The following is a 25,873-nucleotide window of genomic DNA, read 5'->3' on the forward strand; positions in this document are numbered from 1 at the left end:
TTGTGTAGCCTCAAGATAAGCATAAAAATGGGAATGGAAAGGTCACATTTTTCTCCTGACAATGGCAAGAAATGTAACACTAGGTAATTTCGGAGCAGAAAAATGTAGTGCTGGAAAGTCTTTTTGAAATGTGCAGTATAGCTTCTACAGTTTCACAAGAACAGAGGAGATCTACACTACTTCATTTGTCTCATTCGAAAAATAAAATAAAATAATAGCAAAACCCATCAGATTGATCTCGGTTTTCCCCAACCAAGACAAAATTACACAGTGATGGCTATAGCCATTCCTAACGAGAAAATCAGTTGACTTTCATAATGAGACTAGAAGCAAATTTTGCCTTTTTTTTTTTTTCTTGAGAAAACCAAAGTATAACCTGTATTGCAAAGAGATTCATACAACACCTACAAAAAATCCAAACATTTCTCTTTCCAAACCATAATTTGAACTTTCAGTATTTTAGATTGTTCACAAAATGTTTCAAATATAGTATATTCAAATATAGGAGTATTTTTCATATAGCATGTTTAAGTATAATTGCTATTCAAATCCTTAAGTCTTTCAGAAGTTTGTAATGGGGAGGAACTTTTGAGTTTGTTGGTTAACAGTGAGTTCTTGCAAATCAGTGAGAAGTGAATCTGCATTGAAGGCAGTGAGGTTTCAGATAAGAAGAGGTAATACTGTAACTTGCAAAAAAAAGATCCAGAGCCAATGCATCTTGTTGTTTTGTGTACAGCATGTGTTTCCATCTGGGGTTATCTTTTTGAATGCATGAATCAGATTTCCTGTACTGTGCTGTTAATCAAAACATTACCTTTAAAGGCATAAAATGTCAAGAAGCTGCAGCCTCTTTTTATTTTTCTTGCCATTTGAAACTAATTTTAGCTAAGGATTCACTGGAAAGCCACAGTGCTTTTATGTGTTTGTTTGTTTGTTTTTACCTTATTCCGCAAATCTGCATCAGCTCTGTTAGAGGAACTGAGACTCTTCTTCCATGTCTGATGTTACATCAATTGCTTTAGCAGGTGCATTTTCAGCCATATATTTCTGAAAAGCAAAGCTACACCCTGGCTAAGTAATGAGAATGTGGTATCTTGTAGAAAAAAAAAAAAGACATGAGTTAGACCCTGCCAGAGGAGCAAGTCCAGGATTCAAACCAAGAAGTTTTAGAGCTTCTTGTGGTAATCAGGGTACAGAGCCTGATGTGGACAGGCAGGGGAAGAGAAAGGCAGGGGAGGGCCCTGTCACATGTTTTTTTTCCCTCGAGAATGAAGTTTAAGGCATTATTCTGCTGTAAACTCCATCAATAAATCCCCCTTAAGTCATATCAGGAGAAGAACACAGTTTTAGCCCAAGAATCAGGCCCGACGTTTATGTTCATAAAGAATTTTATGTGTAGTGAAAGTCATTACAACTCCTGTGACATAGCTCTGCATTTCACAGTTAAGTAGAAAGGATGCTTATAACAGTTGGACCCGAAGGTATTTATGCTTTCCACACAGAGAGTATATATATCTATATACATATATATTTATATATTCCCAGCTGCAATATTCTTATATACAGAAGTATTTATAGAATTTATAAAGCAGTCCATCTCTAGTTTGTCTTAACCAAATGAGTTGCTCACTTTGACTTCCTTTTTTTTCCTTTTTTTTTTTTTAACTCAGTAACTTATACTCATTAAGTCACAAATAGACAGTGTGGGTAGAGAGACAGAATTCTTCTTCCCAAAACACTGAGCTCATCAGTACAGGAAACGCCACAAAAAAATGAAACATGCATATAAAGCTTTAAAGGCAAAAAAGTATTATAAGGAGAAATGAATACCTTACTGAACTGAACAGAACAGAAATGAACTGGTTAGAAAGTGTATTTTTCTTCTCTGGAATGAGTAATCTTCAGATCTTTGTCAAGCCACAATGAAGTATTTCAAAAAGCTGACTTTTGTTTGAAAGAGCCAAGTTGGGCCAAGTAGACTTCCCCCTTCAAAATATCTGTAGAAACCCTCATTTAAGGATAAGCATCTATAGATTCAGTATCACTATAATGTACAAAGATGACATTTCTATGTTATACATTCATATCAACCAAGCATAAATGATATAAAAGAGAAAGCATAGCTGTGGGAAATAGCTTGCAATGTGGTACATACCACAGTAGGCAAGCAATATGACTTCCATTGGTGCAAAAAAGGAATTCCATCAGCCTACCTCCTGCCCACAATCTTCCATGAAAATATTGCATGAGTGTGTCAGGCCTAACTATATTTACCAGTCAATTTTGATGCATTTTAGCAGAATGTAGCCTAAAACAGAAAGGTGTCTAAAAAATATTTTCTAAAAAATAACCAATGTGTGAAAAGAAAGTGATAATAATGACAAATTGTTTAGTGTCAACATGAGAGGTGAACAGCTTACAAATAGTAGCATATAAATAGAGACACACACATCAGTATATCACACACAAAAAGCCATCTGAGGAAAATGTCTACCCAGCATGACAGCAACAGAGATCTATTGTACTGAAAGGACAGAAAGCTTTGACTTGTCCGATGTCTAAACTGTCATCAGACTATGCAAAGATCTAACATCTAAAAATCCACACTGAGCAAGAGATGAAATGCACCACAGAGAAGTAAAAAGCTATCTATTCATGTTATATGGGATTTGAGAAAGAAAAGCTCTAACAGATTGAATCTCACAGCAAAGAACAATTTTATTACTCTGTTGTTAGTTGAAGGAAGTATAGTCAAACAGCTAAAGAATTATACCAGTGAATCAGAGGGGTTTATTCCACTCATGTATGTGGTTTTATGCTTGATGATTCCCTTGACTTCTGAAGAGTTAACTTGGATTACACTGAAACCACTGAAATGAGGTAAGCAACTTGGAAAAAAAAAAAAAAAAAAAAAAAAGTACCACAGCTAAGGTTAAAAAAGAGCTCATGACTTCAAGAAGTCTATGTTGTGTTCATAGATATTTTTTAGAAGCCTAGTCACAAACCCTTGTAAAAAGAGAGCATAGCGTACTAGAAATCTCTTCTTCCTGGACTTTTTAAACAAGAAAAATCTGACTATAGAGCTCAAAAAAATATGCCATTGACTGAGGAACAGATTCCAGCTAGGAAGCAGGGAAAATTTCTCCCATTAAGTGGGGATTACAATGGGGAGAGGTAGGGCTGTATAGATACAGATATAGATATAGATATAGATACAGATTTCTTTACTTGGCAGGGATAGCTAAAGGAGCTAGGTAGGAGCCACTCTGTAAAGACCCTGGGAATGCAGCATTGTGTTGAAGAGAAAGCTAAAAAAAATAAAAAAATAAAAAAATCTGCCAAAAGTACTCTGAATATAAAGCCATACAAGCCAGTTGTAGATCACATGAGCCTTTTCTGGTAGAAAACAATTTTTCTGTGTTCTAAAGAACTGCCTATTTTCCTGTTACTGTCTGTTTCGTAGACCAGATGCATTTCTTTTGTCAAGCCCTCTGGCCCAAAGCAGAGTAAGCTGGTTTTGTTTCCTGTTGAAGCTAAGACATTCTTTAAAGGAGTCTGTTGAAGCTTGTTTGTGATAATAAGTAAGAAAGACACTCCAGTAGTTTTTAACTTCCGTGATTCTAGAATAAAATGGTATTTCCCAGGTTATGCAATATTGACAAAAGTGTCACCAGCCAGAAGTATGTCCATGCCTAAATAGCAGCAACAGTGAGTTTTAGTATCTTAGAAACATACACTGCAGCTTAGATCTCCAGGAAATTGCCATCCATGAACATGGTATAGTAGAAGAGCTATGCTGGTTTTTGGTTGTTTTGTTTTGTTTGTTTATATACTATGAAGAAGCAAAACAAACCCATGGGGCAAAAATTGCTCAGGTACTAAACGCTGCGGTCTATGAACAGTTGATAGCTAGTTTAAAGTCAGCCTTCTTCCTCAACAACCAAAATACATATCTTTGCTATATAGCTGTTACAAATACAAAGTTGCAAACATTCTCTTTGACATCCATTTATCGTATCCAAGAACTGGACTTTCATAGGTGAAATGCAGAGGTCTGTGCTGTCTTACATAATGAATCACAAATCACTTAGTGTGAGAAGTATGAACCCCTTAATACATGCAGTGACAGAGATAGCACATGCTTATCAATGTCGGCCCCTTCTGGTTGCTTCCTCAGCTTCTTATGTTACTCTACTTGCTAGTGTATATCACAGGTCTTGGCCTTCTGAGTTGTCAGAAGGAATGACTTAAGTTGATAAGGATATTATGAGGTAGTCCTCACGATGAGTCTGCTGTCCTGGTTGCAATGCCTTGTCCACCCCCAAGCTACTTGCTGGACTGTGGTAGGGACAGAGTGAGAAATGGTGAAAGCCTTGATGCTGTGCAAGCACTGTTCAGCAACAGCTATAATATCAGCGTGTTTATCAATGCTGTTTTTGTCAGAAATCCAAAACATAGCACCATACAGGCTACTATAAAGAAAATTACATCTAGCCCAACCAAAACTGGTACAGCCAAGTAGGAGAGCAGTGCCATTCAACCAGACCAGAATGAAAGAAATAATTACACAGTGACTTTTTTTTTTTTTTTTTTTTTTGTAGTCTTGTTTGCTAAGAAGGCAGAAGCCCTGTCCCTCACTCTATTATCCCTTAGGCTAGAGTTCACCTCATGGGTTACTTAGTGTCAGATTGAAAAGCTGAACGGTATTTAGAAAGGAAAGTTCAAAGCCATGTGAGTCAGAGTGAGTACCTCTTTTATTCTTTTACCATGTCAGATACCATAGATTAGCAATTTCCCTAAGTGATATTTAATGCTAATTACTTCAGGGTCAATGAGCTGTAACCAAAAAATCTTTAATAAGACTTTTCTCATATAAGGTTTCTAATGAGTACTTTTTCAGGCCCATTTGAACTCTTCATGCATATCTGTCCATAGCTAGCCCACACTAGCATGTATGCTGATGTTCAGCTTAGGTCTTTTGTTTTTTTCCAGTTATGCTCAATCAAATCTGCCTCCTACTCATGCAGATAAGTTTCATAGAAGGTGTGTGTAATTCAGCTCACTTTAACAGAACAGCCTTCTCTTCAATATGCTCCTCTCATTCAGCTTCCTCTGTGCTGTCAGATTAAAGATTCCAAAACAAGATCACAGACTTGTAATTTGAACGCAGTAGTCCAAAACTGTGCAAAGAGAAAACACATTTTCTAATTGCATTCACTTACATTTCAAGTTGCAGTTATTGCAGATGAGTCTGTGTTACCCTCACCCCTCCTGTATTGCCATGGAGGGGTGGGTTTTGCTTGCTTTTTCTTGTAAACGACTAAACAAATGCAGGATTTTTCATTTTATGTAGAAGGCAGGAATTTCAGGCTTTTGGAATGGGAATTAAATGCAGGAGTTACTAAGTGAAATTGTACAGTTTTTTGGTTGCACAAACTAGACTAGGCATTATCTTTGCTTCGTTTGTCCTTCAAGTTTTCTCAGTAGTACCAATCTGCAAACATGAGTCAGACACATGGGAAAAGATAAAAATAATAATTTTGAGTGGCTTTTTACTTATCTTTTAAGATCTTGAGGTTTAAGTTCTTAGTCTTGTCTCTTACATCCTGAGGCTAAAATTCAGATATAATTGTATGGCAGAAGTGGTCATATCTTTGAGAAAGTTTGATCCAGTGCAAAAAAAAATTCACCATCTTCCAAACACCACTTTGTGAAGGCAGTATCATTTAGACTTCAGGATAAGGAGTATTTCTTTATTGTTTCCCTAGAATAAAAATAAAATTGTTTACAAGATCAAGTATCGTTACCAGATTTTTTTAGAAAAACATATTATTAGTGGTAAAAACAGTTGGTTAATATTTACACCATGTTAGTTACACAAAGGTACTATAATATTGCCCCAGAACAAAAACTGATGATGTAAAAATAATAGTGTAATACATTGTTTACTAAAATGCACAGTGCTTTTTTTCTGGTTGGCCAAAAACCTACCAAATTATTGTGGTCAGAAAAAAAAAATGAGATTGGACTAGACTTCTAAAACCCTGCTGCTGTTTTTACCTCACTCAGTAGCTTTGGCAAATGTACTCATGTAAGATTACGGAAAACCAAACTTGGTTTCCTGCACAGCTTCTAAACTATTTTAGGACTGCCATTTGCTGGGGAAAACACTCTATCTCGTGGAGTTCCTCCAGCTGACATTTTTTCCATTATGAGCACAATGTTTTAGAGAACTGTTAAACAACACCGATTGAAAGTGAGAATGGTTTTGTAACCTAGCACTTAGGACACTTCTCTTAGTAATGAAACACATGAGCTTTGGCCTCTGCTCCAGTGCATAAGTAAGTATTCTGTGCAGAGTGGACAAGTCCTGACAGAAGAGATGTAGGAGGTGCCATCACAGGCTGCCCTGCTCAGCAGCCTGGTGCTCAGGCAGCTCCCAGGCATGATGTGGGTACAGATCTCATGAGCAAAGCAAGTAGTTGAGCAGGGATTACTAAGAAAAAAATTAATATATATTTTTTTGATTCATCCTGCTTCATTCTATTTACTTTTTTGTTTGCTTTTGCAATACACAAAATTGTTTCATTTTTCTCCACTGTAAGAAAAACGGTGAAGGGAAGATGGTTTTAGTTTTGTTCTTTTTCTCACTATTCTATTCCGTAATGAAATTGCAAGAAATTAAATTCATCTTCCCCATGTCAAGTATGTTTTGCCCATAGTAATTAGTAAAAAATCTGTCTGCCCTTATTTTCACTCAGGAGGTTTTTTTGTCTTATATTCTACCCATGACCTCCTAAGAAGCAGTAGTGAGAGAGTGGCTGCATTGGCACCTGATAATTTTCATTATTTTTTGATATAGTTTTTTCTACTAATGCATGTAAATTATGGTTATTTAAACATTGCATACATGCTGAAAAAATTCCACTTCACACTGAATAAAAAACATAAAACAAGTAATTCTGAATAAGGAAGAAGATACAGTTGACTTCCATGAGTAGTATAGTTCATTGACAAATGTGTTATATTGAAAAGGCTTCATAGTTTCTGAAGAAAACCATCGTATATCTCTAAAGTTCTGGATAATCCTACCTATAAATACACCAAATCCTACAATGTCACCACCTGCAAAACAGCATTGAACAAAATATTGGATCTTGTTCAATTTGGATTAAAATGCAAGAATCATTTGTTGATTTTTTTTTTTCTCAACATGGGAAAATAAATGGCATATTCAGTCACTTCTGCTTTCTTTTGAGGGAAAGGAGTAGGTTTTTAGATTTTGTATGCAACTACTTTGTGCTTTAAAGAAAAGCAAAACTTCATTATTGGGAAGCCCAAAGTGTCTCTCATTGGCCAGTGAATCCCAAAAGGGAGACCATAGGCTTGTGCAACCTTTGCTTGGACTGTGAGAAGATCAATGAGAAAACTGCTGAAAACTGCAGGGCACAGTTCTATATCTTATCATTTTATTTGTTGCAGAAAAGTGGTGAGGAAAGAGATGAGGAAGTCATCCTCAGCTGAGAACATCTGTGAATAATTCTTAGCCTACTTATATTGAAAACTTTTCAGTTCACAGAAGCATAATGAAATGATGACAGTCTATTAACCCTAAATAGCTGCAGGCTTCATCAGTAATTAAGTCATTTAAACAGAGTAAATGAACCAGCCATCCTCACAACAGTTGAAAAGTATGGTCTATCGTTACAGTTGTCTTTTACAAACCGTACTGGTTTGGTTTTATTCATTACTTTCAAAGTGAGCAACCAACTGATACACAATGCATTTAATTTATTATTATTGTTAATATTAATATTATTACACATTTTCCCAATGAGTTATAGTGAGCAGATGAAAAATACCTGTGTTCTGTAACTTTCTTCTAATTCACATTCTTTTCTTGCTTGAGTTTGAACTGCTTTTATTAGTTTGAACTGCTTTCCACACTGACATTGCAGGTGGACTTAGCATCTCCTTGCAATTTGAAGTCAGTTAAAATTTGTTTGGGTGTGCACATACATACCCTGATTCAACTAAGCTGCTAGCCAGAATGCTAGTCTGAAATAAAAATTAAATATTTATATATAAATATTAATTTCTCATTCATAATATAAACCAGTTCTAGCCTCACAAGTCAGACTAACAAATGATATAGATCCCTACTTCTTAATGTGGTGTCTGCAATAGAGTATATACAGCTTGCAGGGAATATAGTTTTCTTCCTATTTTTGTTTCTAATGAAAGCACCTAGGTGATCTGTGTCCCTCCTTTGTTCCTGTAAGAGGATACTGTTTTCTTTCTTACTCAGAAGATGCCTAAATAGGGATCTAAAACATTTTTGTTCTGGTTCAGGCTCACTCAGTGACATGCGGTTGGTTACCTTGTTTGATGAAGCTGTAAGCCTATCATGAAACTACCATAAGGAAAAAACTTTTTTCTTCTTTTTTTTCTGTAAAGGTGGTCAAACAGTGAAACAGCTTGCCCAAAGAGACAGTGGGGTATCCATTCTTGGAGGTACTCAAAACACAGCAGGGCATGGCCAGAGCTACTACAACAACCTGCCCTAGCTGATGCTGCAGTCATTGTTCCATGAATCTGGACACCGGTGTTTCCCTTTTCTGTCAGGATTGTTACTTCTTGCTGTGTTCACTAAGAACCACCCCATCATACTGTAGAGAGAATAGTTACTGCTGTACAGCAGTTATGGTGCTTTCAGACATCGTAGCATGTGGTGCTGTTAAGTCCTCTCTTCTCTGTGTTCTCAGAAATTTTGGTTGCACCTGTTTCAAATTCAAGGAAACTGAATGATGAATGCCAATCCACAGCTCATGTCTTCATGCAGAAATGTATGCGTTTGTGTATGTATATGTATGTATATAACATATAAATACAAAAGCACATAAAAAAAACGTGAGAGGCAATAGGCTATTATCAACAGTCCCCTCTTGAAAGCACTGGAAATATACATAAAATCAACATTTATTGCAACCTCTTATGGAGTTATTATTAATATATGCAAGCAGTATTCATGTAGCAGGATAAACGTTCTCTGCTTTTCTGAAATCAGAACACTGTCAAGAATATAAACCCTGACTTTCCCTTGTCTTCTGACAGAAAAGTTGAAACAGATTCTTCATCAGTTTTAGATTACTGTTGAGAAATTAGCCCTTCACAGAATATATTTGAAAGTTAAAGACTTTGCTTCATGCATTCATTAAATTGGAGCTTTCTTTTTAGTATAAATCTGTGTATTTGAAAAGATAATTTTTGTAACAGAGGAAGAACCAATTACATAATGTAGTACACTCTCCTTAATGACACAACTGTATTGGAATTTAAGTTAATCACTATAATAGTATGATGTGCACTTTATTAATATTGTAGTGTACTGCATTAAATTACTACAATGTTATTAGACAATTTAGTTCAAGCTCCCTGTATCAAAAATGCAAATATAGGTCATAAGATTAGAAAGATGTTTGATACTATTTGATACTGATTTTGAACTATCTACATGTACTTTTATTTAAAAAATAAATAAATAAAAATAAAAAACGAGTGTCTCCGTACTCAGCAAGATGAAAACTAAATGGCTGTTATAGTTATATACATTGTTACATGTTTCAGAGATTTTGTCATTAGAAAATTATAAAGCAAGTCTATTCTATGTGTGATGTTCAGCCATGATTCATTAATGATGAACTGCATTAAGTGCACATTCACAAGGAATACATTCCCCTTTCTTCCAGGGAAAATCTTAATCTGAAGGCACAAATTGCATGTGGACAGGGCTCGGCCTTTCATCTGTCTCTCTCTCCAGATGTATATTGTCTCCACGCAGAGTGCTATGGAAGGTCTGCACGAGATTTTATGTGCCAATTGGTTATGGAGAAAGAAAAGAGTTGTAGAGAAATACTCCCTTGAAAGAATGATGTATCATGCCTCTAAACAATCAGTGTAATTCTCATCAGAATCTCCAGGCTGATTCTTGGAAGGCTAACAAGGTTATTTATCAATGTACTTCTTGGTTACGCTGGGCTACCAACGTACTTAAGTCTGTTTTACTATGTAATTGCACACCTACACATTAAGTATACCATTATTTAGAAGTAATTTACCAATAATGTGCATTCTGTAGAGGAAATACCTGTAAAGCTATTGAAATACTAATATGATTTAAGAAATAAATACCACTATTACTGTTGTCTGCTCAAGATGAACAGTACTGATAGTAAAAGAATGTCCAGATTGCTTTCTGCATCATTTCTTATTTTTCTGTAAGGAATAAAATATGAAGAGTGAATAACCATTCACTAATGGAAAAAAAAATCTCTTGCATTAGTGATGTAATAAACAAATGCACCCTTTGCTTTTTTTTTCATTGGTCCTATGTGTCTACTTAACATATATTTAAAATGCATTTTATCTTACGGCTGCTCAGAGAAGTTTCATAGTAAGCATACTGTCAGTCTCCACTTGGTTTTATTTGAATAGAATTCCTAAACAAAAGACAAAAGGGAAGAATAGGAGATTCTTAGGTTCCTATTATTACATAATTTGTTACTTCTGTAAATCAGAAGTAACATATCAGTGTCCACTACCTAAGATGACAGCCACAACTGAGTATATATTTTCCCCAGAGTTAATCTCTCACAAACCTCATTGCTATAGGAAGACAGTTTACAGTTTATAAAAATAGACCTATAGTAGAAAAAAAAGAGTTTTGAATGTAAAAAATGTAATTACACATGTAATTAGCTGTTTGAAAACAGATATCTGAAACAAATCTTACAGTTTTTAAAAGTAGAATAAATGAAAATGCAATTACAATCTTCCAATTAAAAAAAAAAAAAAAGATATACTTCGACAGATAATGGAGAAATACTACAGGATTTTTCTTGAGTTTAAAAGCAATGATAACAAAAGGATGACTTTATATGGAGTGTTTTCAGCTGCCAGAGACCAAGATGGGAGCACTAAAATTGACAGAGCTCACAGGTACTATTTTATGAAAGGAAAACAATTATTTTTTTCTTCAAGATTTCAGTCACACAGTGAAAACTAGAAGAATTAAATTCAGAGTTCTTAAAAGCATGTTCCAGAAAATGGTGATATTGCATTCTTATTTCCCACCAAGCTTCAAAATCATATCTATATTCTATTACTTGAAGTAAGTCATGTGTTTATAAAAAAGATTCAAGTCATAAATCCCATCACTAATATAGTTAGTGAAGATAAATCTGATGGCTGACTTTGTCTGACCTTCTTGCTACTGTTTTATTTTTGCAGTTATTTACTCCAACCATATTGAAAAGACCACAACACATCATGCTTCCAAAGGATGAGTCATTATTTCTCCTTCTACATTTTCATGGAAGTCAAGAAGTTGGTAAGAAAAGATTCATTTGACCAAACCCTAAGCAACGAGTCTCCTGATTTTAGTATAAATACTAGTCATAAGACATAATGTTGTGTTTAAAAGGGACTGTACCTTGGAATCAGATGTCTGGAGCTCTGCCACAAACACCTCTTTTACATGAAATTAGTCAAAACCACTGTTTAAATTTTACAGTTTTTTGAAACTACACAGTGAAAATATTTTGTTTTGTTTTTACAAGCTTCAAAAACATTGACCAAGTGTTTTCTAACCTCTTTAATCAAGGAAATATTGTTGAATTCACATATCCATTATGTCACACTGGGGACATTGCAGTGCTCCAGTCTTGGGATGGTATCACAATATCTCAAGGGTGAGGGTAAGGAAGTACCCTGATCCAGATAAAGTGACCTGCCAACTCTGAAAGAAAGAAAGCTATTTTTTAGATTTGTGTATTTAAGGGATATTTACTGATTTCAAATAACGTCTCTCCATTTTGTTTTGGGATCCTTGTTCCATGACTCAAAAAATCTTGTCCACTCCTGGGATTTTGAGGGATCTTTGGGGTCTTTTTTTTTTTTTTTTCAGACAAAGCCCACACAGTCCTGAGAAAGGAGACCACATTCAACAGATAGCATGGGTGTTAGTTTCTTCTGCCCTACATAGACCTCTAACACTATCCCCACAGTCTTTAACCCCTTCAAATGTCCTCACGTGCCTCAGCAGTGCAACATGTACCTTGAGTTTCACACAAGCCCCAGTGGTCTGTAGCACATCCTCCACATTACTATTTCATTTTCCAAACAGGAAAAAAAACACACACAAAATAATTCTCTTAGGTTTCTATGTACTCTTGTAGCGATCTGCTGGTAACACATGCATCCTGCCAAGGTGTAAACTGTAAAATGACTTATTGGATCAGTAATGAATTAGGAACGTGACTTGTTGGACACACAAGAAAAATGTTTTGCTAAAATCTAAGTCACTTTTTTATTGCTAAAGACATTGGACGAGGACTTATTTGGTGAATTTTTTACATTTTAACTTCCAAATATTTGCTGGAATGATTTATTCAAAAATGTTCTTCATTTGGTGTCTAGGCATTCTGAATGTGCACCCCGAACATTGTTTTGTTTGAAATGTGACTTTTGAGATTGATGAATGAGATGAAACCAAAGAAAGCTTTTTTTATAACCAAGGACTAGAATCAAAGGCAAACTTATGACTTGGCATGTGACTTTCCCACACATGCACCTCCAAAGTCTGATATAAAAGCAAAACTGGCACAAATTTTTCTCTGCCACCTGAAGAAATGAATTTAGAATTAATTATTAATAATTAATAAATGATAGATTAATAATTACTTAGCAGATACTATCTGTGTGGACCAGGTCTTTTCTGATCCAATGGCCATCAGTTCTACCTAATGAACCAAAATAGAACCATCTCCTCTAAAACTGAATCTCCTTTTCTAAGCCAATATCAGCATAACATCTGGCTGTGTCAGATCATTTCTCTTAACAAGAACTACTAGAAAGTTTAATCTTTCACCAACTGTGACATGTTACAAATACCATACGTTTTCTGGAAGAAAGTTGGCAAAATGCATACATTGTTTCCTGTAAGGTTATGCTTTATGTAATTTTACTAAAAAGTTATGTGAGAGCCCTGAAGGTAAAAGACTTCTGTTTGGTTGTACTTTTTGTTTGCTTTTATTGAACAATATGTAGCATACACTGAATATTCTCCTAGCTAAACTAGAATGTGGTGATGGACAAGGCGTGTTAATTTTATTGAAGAGAGAAACTAGACAGAATCATCCACTTACAGCAAATGTAGTATTACCTGACTCATTTATCTTGCAGGAAACACTCAGCAAGGGTCTTGTATAATTTTTGTCCCAGTATAGGGTGAGCTGAGGGTGCTGTTCTAAGAGAACACTGAAATTACAGAATAGACAATGGCTAACTCAGATAGCAAAAGTTTTCAGCACTTTAAAGCTTGTGTTTCTTGTCAAATTTTGAGAAGTATTTTTCAACTTTCCATAATCAGCACAGTATTAATGTGTTCAAAACATTTTGGTTATTTTCTCAGTTTAAAGTAGTTTTCCCTACACTCAAACATAACAATCTTCAAACAAGAAGACTACGTGTTAGAAAATGGATCTTAGAATTATTTTTGTAGCTTATGATAACTCAACAGCCATCAAAGAAAAAAATAACTTTTACTGAAAAAAGAAAATTATATCAATTCTGAATATTTCTGACTTATTAAGGCCTCATGCTGTTTGTATCTTGCACTGAAATGTCATTTAAGTTGAATTCAATATTAGCTAATTTATTTTCTTGCCCATTGTGAATATTAGGAAGTCAATCCCAACTGTTTGTCAAGGAGCAAGGACAACTTTTTTTTTTTTTTTTTTTTTTTCCCACAGTAGGAATCTGCATGTAAGACTGACCAGCCTGATTCTAATTCATATTTATAGTCTATAGTAGACCAATAACCTAGCAAAATTAACACGTTTAATTGGCATTTTAGCAAAATTGCTAAATTTACCTCATATTCTTTGGTGTGTTTTTGATATAATAGAGAACCTAGTCATTTGGAGAGGCATTTCAAATCAATTTGAACTGAAACTAGCTCAACAACATCTTCAGAACTTCTAATAATTATATCTATACTAGAAAAAGAATTTATAAAGTATCACTCCAAAGTCCCCATTTTATCAAGCACTTGAAACTCAGAATACAATTTCTGTGTTTTGTTTCATCCATAAATCTGGAAAGAGTGCATTTTAATGGGAAAGAAATTCTGAGTATGAGCAAAAAAATAACAGATATTCACTCAATCCACATATGTTTTCTCCTTTCCTGGAAAAATCTGTTGTTTTTTTTTTTCAGGAAAAAAAAGAAAAAAGAAAATTCTGATTTGACATCTTTCTCCTTAGTACAAGGGGAGAGCTATAAACAATAGAAGAGTGATGGTTATTATCATGATTATAGTATTTTAAAGGTAGATACTGTTCAGACAAAAATAGATAAATTCAGGGAAGTTATTTTACCAGAGTAAGACTCTCTTAAACTAAATAAATATATTATAATCATAAAAGTAATTGGAATAGTAATAGTAGCAACAGCAATAGTAATAGTTATGGTACCAACCCCAACAACAATAACAAAAAGCAAAACACTCCTCCACAATCCTATACTCCAGTTTTGTAGGAAAATGGGATGTAGCCATCCTGATCTTGTAGTTCTGGGAATGTCCTTTAAAATGTTAATTGTAAGGAATCATAAGGGTGCATTCTCTTTTCAGTGTTATTTTTAATATTGACAGTGGAAAAGGAATGGCTTTTTATATAAGCATAAATATTTCTATATGCATTATTTTATTCAATAAAGAGCGTTCTTTTATTTGTTCATTGATTAAACATAATCAACACTATATCAGCATTTGGATTAAAAATAGTCTATTAACTCTACCTTGATATCTAGAGATAATCAAGTTGGGGACCTTGGACTTCATTACAGAAGCTAATCAGAGTAGAATGAATCTAATGTTTCCTGAGACCCTTTACTTTATGAGAGCATAGATTCACAAAAGCCAAAATTCCATGTCCATCGTGTTAAAAATTCCTGCTTTGCTACCACCACCTACTCCAAGACAATAGACTACAGTTTTCAGAGTTTAATGTTATTTTCTAAGACTAAAAAATCCACTTCTGGCCAGATAAGGTGAGAGTAAAGTCCATGATCCCACAGCTCCTGATTAGGCTGGGAAACTCAGTACCAAGTTAATCTCTGAATCTGTCAAGATCTGTAAACTTGATGTTCCTTTTTCTGTATTGTCAGAGGACCTGATCTGATAGGGATCCTCAGAACCTTCCCACTGTAGTAGTCACTGCACAAAAATATGTTCTCCTGGTTCAAGTCCTCTCATGTCACATGGCAGGTACCTGCTGAGATCCCCTTAGGCAGACATGTCAACTGGGCCCAGCTCATCTGCATCCAGGATGAGATCTCTAATCACTGACTTAAAGAAGAAAAGAATCAGTGCCTGAACCATTACTGTCTCCTTTGTTTTCTTCCTCTTCCCCTTCTGCAACCCCTCCCATGGCAGCAGTTTTCAGAGGGAAAAAAGGAAACAAAGGAAAAAACAAACAAACAAACAAAAAAAAACATTATTTGGGAAAATTCAGCTCTGCAAATCCTGAATAGAGAGGGGATTTTCTTCAAGGGGCAAGAGTCAGAAACTGAAATGGGAGAAATGGCAGAAGCAATAGGAAAACTAAGACATTGTTTTCCTCAGTTTTTTTTGCAGTTTACGTTGTGCAAACTTCTGTGCACAGTATTCTGGATAAAGTGAAATCTTTCTACTTTAAGAAAGTAAATCTATTTAAATCTTTCTAAATCTTTTTAGAGATAGAAAATTAAAAGTCTTTTATTAATTTTTAGCCCTTGAAATCAAAATTGTGAGTGCTGCATTCAGTTTGCCATCATGTCTTTTGGGGTGTAGACTGAAAGGATTTCAAGAGCAGCTTCTCAGATGAGCGTGAATCTGCGTCTTTTGCCTTCTGAAGTACAAATGCTACCTTTAAATTGTAACACATCTCTCTGCATAGATTTCCCTTTTATAATGAAATGACAGGTGCTGAATGATCTGGGGTTGCATCACATAGGCAGCTGAATTGGGCTAAAAACAGCTAGAGAAGGGGAAAGTGCTATAAAGAGGGAGAAAGACGAGAATTAGCCTCTCAAATGGAAAATTTGCTTATAAATTAGATGTATGATAGAGGATGTCAGAATAGTGATAAAAATTGCAATCCTTGCTCACATTCCTATGGACTTCAAAGGGAGTTTTCCCCATGTGAGGACTGCAGGATCAGACATCCTATCTGTACTTGTTTCTTTCAGCATCTGGCTCTTACAAGTGTTGTCAGAAGAGCTTTTCTCACCATATGGGACTTGTGAAACATATTTAAAGCCCTTGGTAATGTTCAGTTCACTGCCTACTTGGTTGGACATTTCTTACACCTTTCTAAAAAGTGCCACTGCAGGGCAAAGTTTAATTTGCAGTCTAATGTGGGAAAAGAGGTCTTCCTTTTATAGAACATTTTTCTTAAGGCATTTGTCTCTTACTGTAGCTTTTGAAAAAGTAAAATAAACAGACAAATAAATAAATAAATAAAATTGCTATGCCCTATGCTTCCTTAAATGTGTCGTTTTCGCTTACTATGGTCAGATTGGTGCTCTTTCTTTTCCAAACATAGCTCAACAGTTTCAAGCTAAACTGGTTTTCCTTTGAAAACCAGCAAAACTTTGTCCTTTTCAAGTCATGGGGTGCAGGATCACTTTTGGTCTACTCTTTCGAACTGGGAACAAGAGAATATGAACCATTTTCCCCTTAGGTCTAGATGTCTGGAGAAAGATGAATCAGAGAGTTGAAATTATTAAATATTTATCTAGAAGAGAGAAATATTGCTGTATAAAAACGTGTCTTATGTCACTGCATAATGAGGACCTGGTTTCATGTATGTCCTCTAGTTATCCTAAATTCCTTTTTGGATGTAATGCTGATGAACAGGCTGATTCCTCTTCAGTGGAGAGGAAGATTGGTGAGTTTTGGAATAGTGTAGTACAAAGATGTCTGTAAGGCACTCGTATCACTTGTCCATCACTGATTTCTCTCTATAGTGTTTAATTTCTCTGTGATACTAACAACACTCAATGGCAAGCTGGTGCACATGGTAAGACCAGCATTCACAAACTCATCTTTTTGCCCTATATTAAAGGTTGTGCACGTTCTCACTACTGCTGACAAGGTCCAGTGCATAATTGATATGTCTGAATTGGCCATCAGTCCAAACAGGTTCAATAGCTTATTTTGGACTCAAGGTCTTGGCTAACATGCTTTTTCCACTGAAGGTTTTTTCACAGCTTACGAATTCTGTACAAACTGTGCAGAATAACATAGCATATCACAAACTTCAGAGTAGGAAGATCAGTGACTCCACCAACCTGTCTGAAAATGACATATTCTAAGTACTGACATTATTTTTAGAGGTGTATAGTAATATATACATATTGTAAGAAAGTAAATATACATTTTCCTTTGCTGATCAAAATACACAATGATCCATTAAGCCACCCTTCTCCCTTCTGCATCTTATAACTGTGGGAGGTTGATAGATGTTGAAAATTCTGTTTGTTCTTCCACATGCCCTAAAGATTCTCTATGAAAGCTATGTTCTTTCACTGTTGGGGACATGAATAATTCACGTCATCATCACGACGGAAAATTTCAGCCATCAACAACACAGTTCTCAAGTAAAATTTGTGCTTTAAATTCTGTCACAATATTTATTTTCACTTAGTGTCCACCTATACTGGACTCTCTAATCACGTGATAGGAAAGAGGCTGTGCTACTGAGCAATTCTAAACAGTGACATCCCTGACTTTGCAGTAGTCTTACTCACCTCACCTGTGTCCCTCTGGTGTTTCACTGTAGCCCCTCTATACTCCATGAAGATATGCACAAGGTCACACTGAACAAATGGTACTTGGCTGGCAAGAAGTTATGGACTCCATGGTTCATGCTGATATTGCTGGACTTTGTTGGAAACGGCCCAAGTGGCTGATAATGGCATCATCTGTTTCGTGGCCTTGTTTTCTTTCTGTAGCTCTAATATCTGACCAGCTGAACTTTCCAAGATTTATTTATCCACAGGTGCACAGGTGTTGTTATTCTCATGGTATCAATAAGGAGAACTAACACATGAAGCTGCCTAACTGCTGCTGGTTCCATCGTGATTTCGATGGGCCTAAATACCTTGCGGAGCTGGAGTAAGGTGACTATGCTGATAACACAAAATAACTGCAGCAGAGCAGGATATTGAAAATGGTTGCTCTAGAGTCACTGGCTTTCATTTATTTGAGTATGTTCTTTCCTGGCTCATCTTGAAACTTGAGCTTGAATGTTCATTACCTGCCTGTAAATGGGTTGTCTATGGGCCTTGAGTAACTAGCTCAGGTTTACCTTAATGGAATATTTTAGAGGAAGGAGTCTTGAAAGCTATGAGGAATAGGTCTAAAATGTTCTGATAGTTTTAGGCTACTCTAAATGAGCAGGAAGTATCATTATGCAGTAATAAATATTTTAATTCTGTTGCTGATGGAAGTTTGGGTTTGGGGTTAATTACAGCAGCTATGGCAAATATTTAAATGTTCTGTGGCTTTCTGTCAATACCACAAATAACAATGCATTGTTTTCTCTGAAAGATAACATCAGTCACTGTCAGATGCATAGATTTTGTGAATATCTATCTATAGGTAGAGTTATGTTTATATAACTACATTATTTTTTTTTAATCAACAGACTCCTCTTGCAGACTAGAGCACCTAAGTTTCTCCAAGAACCTTTCTTTCCTTAAGGATGCTCTCCATTTATCCTCTGGCATTCTACTAATCTATTTTATATATTTCTTTTTCTCCTAGTAATGGAGATACTGAGGGTGAAAATCATGACAGAAGACTCAAAAGAAATCATTTAGTTAAACCTCCAGGTGGCCATCAAAAATCTTGTTACAAATGCCTTTCCACTGTGCAAAAATGAACAGATCTTCATTGTGACAGTCAGCTTTGATCAAATGTCATATCTGGGATTCCTTGTGCACAGCAGTGTTTTTATAAGAGCTATCATAATACTGCAGCTAACACTTCAAACTAACATTAAATGAAAGTCTGCGAGCTGGATGCATTTCACAATGGATAGCATATCTTGTCATTCTCTGGAAGATGGAAATTTTAAGCTAAGAGTACATGCTTAAATAGTGTTTTGGCACCATCTAGATATTAGTTTCACTCTGACATTAATTTCCTCTGTGGCTTTGCATGAGTCACTTAAGCTCCCTTGATTTTTCTCTAGATCTGTTTATCTTTAAAACAGGGATAATGGTATTTTTTTCCCCTCAAAGAGAATAGATTTCAGATAAATCAGGATTGTTTTTGTAAAACTTCAGAATCCATGACATTGACAACATGGTACAAACTTATCTGTGATTTTGGACTTCTGTTAAATGAAAGCATGACATATTTTACTTCTCCACTCTGCAACTCTTTTGTTAAGTTATATTGTCTTGTTCATATTAATCATTCTTGCCCTGCTTCAGAGATAACAAAGGGGATTTTTTTTTTAGGCAACCTCAGTATTGATGTCATATGTATAATTTACAGAAAATACTCTTATTCAACCCCCCACATGCTTTTGCTTACATGTCAGCAAATGCATATATGGTGAAGGAAAAGTCGTTTAGAGATTAAAGATGAGGAGGGGAGGGGAGGAGAGGGGAGGGGAGGAGAGGAGAGGAGAGGAGAGGAGAGGAGAGGAGAGGAGAGGAGAGGAGAGGAGAGGAGAGGAGAGGAGAGGAGAGGAGAGGAGAGGAGAGGAGAGGAGAGGAGAGGAGAGGAGAGGAGAGGAGAGGAAGAAAAACAACAAGGGTGAAGGAGAGGAAGAAAGAGGGAGAAAATTCTAAGTTTAGGACTTTGGTTAACAAAGATAAATAAAAAAATCTGTACCATTCAGTTTCAACTTTACTCGTCTCGATCTGTAGTCACCTTCATTATTTTACACATCAAATTCAGAATTCAGATATGAAGATCTGTATTTCTCTCTGTTGTTAATCCTGAAAAAAATAAATCCAAATAATTCATCATCTGTTTATGTGCAATTCCATCTATCCTGATGATACTAATTATGGGCATAAAATCTGGTGCCTATATCAGAATTTGCAGGATTAGGAATTCATTCTTTTTCCTTAAGGACCATAATAAATTAGTGAAGTAACCTGAAAAGAGCTTTCTAAAGTGAGCTCATTTTAAAAAAAAATTCATGATATACATACTTCTGTTTAAAGTAATAAAATAGTATTTATTTTATTTATATTAAGCAGCAACCCTTAAAACAGAAAGTGTGTGTCTCTGAAGGGCAGTGTACTGACCATTTTTCTAGCTCCTTATCAAAAGCACCACAACTGGTATTCAGAGTTCAGGTATTTCCTTTTGAATAAAACAGTAATGAAAGGGGTTGAAGGGAACTACTCTGAATATATTTGCTTCTGCCAATGAATTTTGGCAATTAAACACACATTAGGCTTATTGAGAATCTGTGTTATTTTGGGGTGACAGGAAAAGCCACTTCCTGATACCAAATATGATAGGAAAATGCTGGTTTTAGTGTGAAGATGTCAGGATCTAGAGGCCAACAGGACTCACGATGCTATGGCAGTTATTGCAGAGTCCGTAAAAGCATAGACTCTAGGGATACATTCCAGACAAAAACCTGGGTTTTATTTATTTTCTGTATATCACAATCAATTATGAATTAGTGCAACTAGACCATCATCTTGCTTCATTTCAGATGAGGGAAAGAAGAGAAACTATCAAGGTAATTATATACATATAGTGCTGGTAGCTGAACATGGCTTATAAAGCAAGGGAAATATATTAAATGAGCAAGCAATGAGCAATACGTCATTGGGAACAGTTCCTGAAGAGTATGACTTTGTACAAGTGAGTACTTTCACCAGTTTTAAGGCTTCTTGGAAGGAAGTTATGCCTGCTGATCGATCTCTTGTGTTCAATAAGCCCATGTGTCCTGATCTTCTTTCCAAGGCTTCTTGAATTTCTTTCGTGTTACCATTTAGTCAGCTAAATACTTTATTTCCCTTCTTTTTTCTTATCTCTTTCCCCTTTCTCCACCTATTTCCCACTCACTCTGTTAAACCATCTGGTTAAAATGAATCTTTATAAAACCCATTGAGATGCTGTTATGTTCATATCAGATTTATTTTTCATGAAATAGGCTTTTCTGTTCCCTGGTGCTACTCAATCTATATAAACTGGCTATTTTAGTCAATGAAAATTTTTATGGCTCCAGCAAATCAGACTAAAGAAGAATGCGACATATTAGTGAGGAGAGCCATTCAACATTATGTGATGCTTTCCTTAGGCTCCCAAACATGAAGCAGTTCAGGAGAGCAATCATATTTGATTGATATAGTCATATTTGAAATGAAACGAAGAGATGAACAAAATGATCGGGCATCGGATTAAAGGCTTTTCTTATGTAGGCTGAACATGATTTCTGTCAAAAAACTGAATTTGCCTTTCACTGGCAGGCTTTTTTAAATCTGTGGGCAGCAGAGCTGGCTTCACAATTAATAAGTGTCATACCTGTGTGCATATGCAGCTGCCTACAATAGAGTTGATTTGAGAGACATCTTAGAAGTCTTGTTTTGTGTCAGTGAAGACAATGGAAAGTTCTTTCGATGGCAATAACAATGAAGTACAACTCCTTCACAGTGCAAGTCTGGAATACTTGACATGACATTTTAGCCAAAAGAACTGCAATATGCAAACTGATTTGAGGAAACTCTATGATGTTTGTGAATGGTCCAGTGTGTCATAAAATCCAATAGCAACTTTGTTTCAGGTGTTTGAAAATGGAAGAGCTGAACAAATGTATGGACATCATCTCCTAGGACTGTGTAACCAAGCATTTCAATTTATTTCCTTTTATCAATATATCTATATATAGGGCTGTTTATTGACCAGTTCTGAATAATAAAAAAAAAAAGTGTTCCTTTTTATTTCTGAAGTTCTATTTTGATTTACTTTCCAGTGTTTTGAGCATGCTTCCCCTTTTCAGCACAGCCTGCTTTCGCCGTTTGTCTTTGGGTTTCTGTGGGTTTCTGTGGATTCGTCAAAGATGCCAGGAGAAGCAGCCAGAAGCTAATCAGCCCTAACGCTCTGAATTCTGCTTTACTCCATAGCTCAGCTAGCTAAATCCTAAGATAGACTACATAACATTTCTCTTCTAAGGAATCAAGAGCCTTTATGAGGGTTGTGAATATAGAGGGTTTGTGATATTCAATTATGTTGGTGTAATACACAGAGAAAAAATAACGTGGGTGTGGCATATATGTTGGAAGGGGAAAAATATACTTATTTTACCAACTAGTTTGGTAATGGCTGAGTATATTTTCTTTGTTGATTCCTGGGCCATCAAATTTCAACATTAATTGTGATTCTGAGAAATACAATGTGTTTAAAACTGCTTTGAAGTTAAGATTGTATTACAGCTGTCTTCAGAGAAGATAAATTAAGCAGAATAGCTTCTCAAATTAAAGAATTGTGGCAGTTGGATAAGCACATGTAGTGGGATAAAAGCATGCAGTATCCACATGAAAGTTCTCTGTGAGATTAAATTATAAAGATGAGATGCACATTGTCAGATGATATCTGTTGGCAATTGAAGTGAAAGATCTACTGAGTGTAGAAATGTGTTGTCAAAATTGGATGTACAAAATTGAAGAAATACAATTTCTTCTTATTTTCTTCTGTTGTCGGTTTATAGTTTTTAGTTTTAATTTGTTTCTTCCTCCAGCTTCAACTACATCTAAATTAGGTTACTGTTTGCTGATATATATTTACATATTTCACTGTAATTTTCACTGTTGTGACATTAGAACTAATGCCATGTTCCTAGAGGTATTTCTGCACATAGCTATCTTATAAGATTGACAGCAGATCATTCAAGCCAAATAGTATTCTATATATATTTACGTTTTTAAAACAAGAGTTTTGAAACCACCTCATGCAAGCAGAAATACGGAAGACAATTTATAGTGGTTCATCTGCTCTCCACGGTCCTGTTGTGGAATAGGAATGGAGATATTTACAGCCAAAATGTCCTTCTCAGGGACATCTTTGGCCCTTGAACCAAAATGCATCTTTTAACGCTTATAAAAAGCTGGAAATAATACAAAAAGCTGAAACTGCTACTGAAGCCCTGGAAGAAAGAGAGATGTAAAGCTGGAGGCATGTTTCTTAGCACATAGTAGATGTTGTGTTGCTGCTGCCACCTAGGAAGCTATTCATTAATAGCACCAAAGGTTTGGTTTGCAAGCAGCACACCACCATGGGAACCTGTGACTTGGAATGCACGTCTTTGTAAAACCAGGGTCTTAGTACTGTAATGATGCCCATGAGAGATAAAAATGTTTACTAACATGGGTGTTGATTAATTTTTCTCTCAAAGATATTGTGGTAATAAGTTAGTTACTTGCAGCAGATTTGACAAATCTGAGTTACTGCTAGCTTCTTGATCAAGCCCCTATACATAACAAATACGAAAGCCAGGGCTGGAGGCAGGCCAGAAGAAGAGCTGTGTGATTCAGACTTCCACACCACATCAGGTACTGCTACAGTTCCTGCCTCTTCCCGCTCTACTTAAATTCATTTTTGCTTAAGGGGATCCTTAATTTTAAAGCAGTTTGTTAAATCAAGGCCCAGAATATTCAGATTGTCTAGACTTACAAATTACACTGTATTATACATTTTAAAAATAAATATTCATAGAGGGCCAAGTATTACACAGTTATAAGGGATTACTTACTTTAGAAAATGTTTCATTTCTCAGAATAAAACCTGTATATATATTCAGTTCTCTAGATAACAAATAAGTTATTAAACCAATATATAATGCTTACCTTTTTGTTTTCCAGAGGTTTAATTGTGCATTTGGTATAGAAAAAAATATTTAACTGTTTTAATGCACCTTAATTGACCATTTTATATTGTTTCGGGAGAGAGTGATTGCAATTATTGGCATTAGCAGTTCTTCCAAACAGATGCTTATTTGGAAATAGCAAAGACTTTAACATTTATTAAACCTACTTCTAGCATCCCTCCAAAGCAGTATTCAGTGAATTAAGAGCAGCTTCTGATGATCTGAAAATTTAAAGGTAGTTTAAATTTTGTCTTCCGGCTATTGACAGTTTGTGTTCTCTTAGATTTCCTGGATTCATCCATTCATCTCTTGGCTCTTCACAACACAGTTTGAAGGAATGGGGGGGATGATTTTGTGTTTGAAAGACTATCATCTGAGAAGGAAAGGTGCTTAAAATTGCAGTCCTGGAAAGAACGGTGTCACTGCCTGGTGGTACTGAGGCTAATTGGGCTGCTGTAGAGTTTATTATTTTATAAGCCCAAGGATCTTCTTTCTGACATAAACACAATTCTTGATGGTTTGGCTGCTGCCCTATATAAGTGACTGGTCACTGTGAAAACAGGCTTTGCCTTTGCAGCTTTGAATCTAACAAAAATCATTTCAGGTTTAGTAAACCTAAGTCTAGGAGCCTATGGTGCATAAACTGGCTTTTGTGACACCACCTTAAAGTATGTTTCAAGTTATTTCAAAATATTATGAGACAGACATCTCATAAGAGTGTCTGTATGTTTAAAGGCTTTCCTCTAACAGTGGTTATTGCAGACTCCTGTGGAAGTACAGGATAACAGTTAATGTACTCTTTCTTGGAAACCTAGAAATACTTTCCAAAGCTTCAATACTTAGTAACTCAGGTACTTCTGAAAACACTGGGATATTCTTTCGTATTCAGCAGCCTTCAATGGATTCTTTCTTTCTCTATCAACTTGCTCAGTTTCTTTTCAACCTCTAGAAACGTAAAGCATGCAGAATATCTTCTGACAAGGACTTCAACAGCTTAATTGTACAAAGAAGCGTAACAGTATGAAGAAGACACTGGTTTTGTTTATTTTGACCCTATCACCTTCAAGTTTCTCTTGATGTTCCTTGGTTCTTTCATTGTTAAAGATAGTGAATAATTATTCCCTACTCATCAGAATTTTAAGTAATAATTTGAAAATGCTAATCACCTGTGTGATAGTTGTGACTGAGCTTGATCATGAACTCCTTTGATGCATGTATTCATTTTTTGGTTTAAGTGACTTAGTATAAACCTATAGATGCCAATTTCAGATACTCTGAATGTAATAGATTTCCATGTAGTATTAGTTATTTTCAAACACAAAGTGGATTAATTGATACTTTAACTTGGTGAGTATGATTTATCCAGACCACCATACTCTATTTCGTCTTTGAGATACATGCATGCTTCACTAATGCTAAATTAATGGTGCCAAGATCTAAACTCTAGCTTTACTGTTCAACCATTTTTTTCTAGCCTTTTCATGTTAGATTATCAAGGCACTCTCTTAAAAGTACAGAGGAAATCAGATGGGTAAATCTTCGGGGGGGGCGGGGGGGGGGGGAGAGAAGAAAATAGAGGAAAATGTTAGTGAAGACAACAGTTTGAAGTCCAAAGTACTAAAACTGGCCCACCGGGAAATATTCTAAATTTTCTCTGAGAACTGATTAATTGTTCAAATGATGGGGAAGAAGGATTTGAATTTTATGAGTCTCACAGTTCCATTAGTATTTGCGTTCAAGTCATTAGATTTGTATACTTTGCATTGTTATTTCTTACCTTTACTTTTGGGTCCTATTCCCTATTTAATCTTACCAGAGTCAAAAACACTCAAGAGAGATCCATGGAACTCAGCATACATAGTACCAGGATCAGAACCATAGACTGATGACCTGTCAAACATGCAAATACTTATTTTAAAAACAGCTTA

The 25,873-nt window shown here is 35.6% G+C and overlaps 1 long non-coding RNA gene across 10 annotated transcripts in view; it reads left to right on the forward strand.

Moving 5' to 3' along the window:
- The window catches only part of LOC121075104, a 201,482-nt gene that overhangs the window by 127,228 nt on the left and 48,381 nt on the right, over positions 1-25,873 (forward strand). For all 10 annotated transcript variants that reach the window (XR_005822726.1, XR_005822738.1, XR_005822731.1 and 7 more), the window contains one exon: positions 11,290-11,389. This is a non-coding gene — a long non-coding RNA (uncharacterized LOC121075104). The remainder of the gene's footprint in view (positions 1-11,289; positions 11,390-25,873) is intronic.

Source organism: Cygnus olor, chromosome 1 (assembly GCF_009769625.2).
Source record: "Cygnus olor isolate bCygOlo1 chromosome 1, bCygOlo1.pri.v2, whole genome shotgun sequence".
In the NCBI taxonomy this organism is placed as follows: Eukaryota; Metazoa; Chordata; class Aves; order Anseriformes; family Anatidae; genus Cygnus; species Cygnus olor.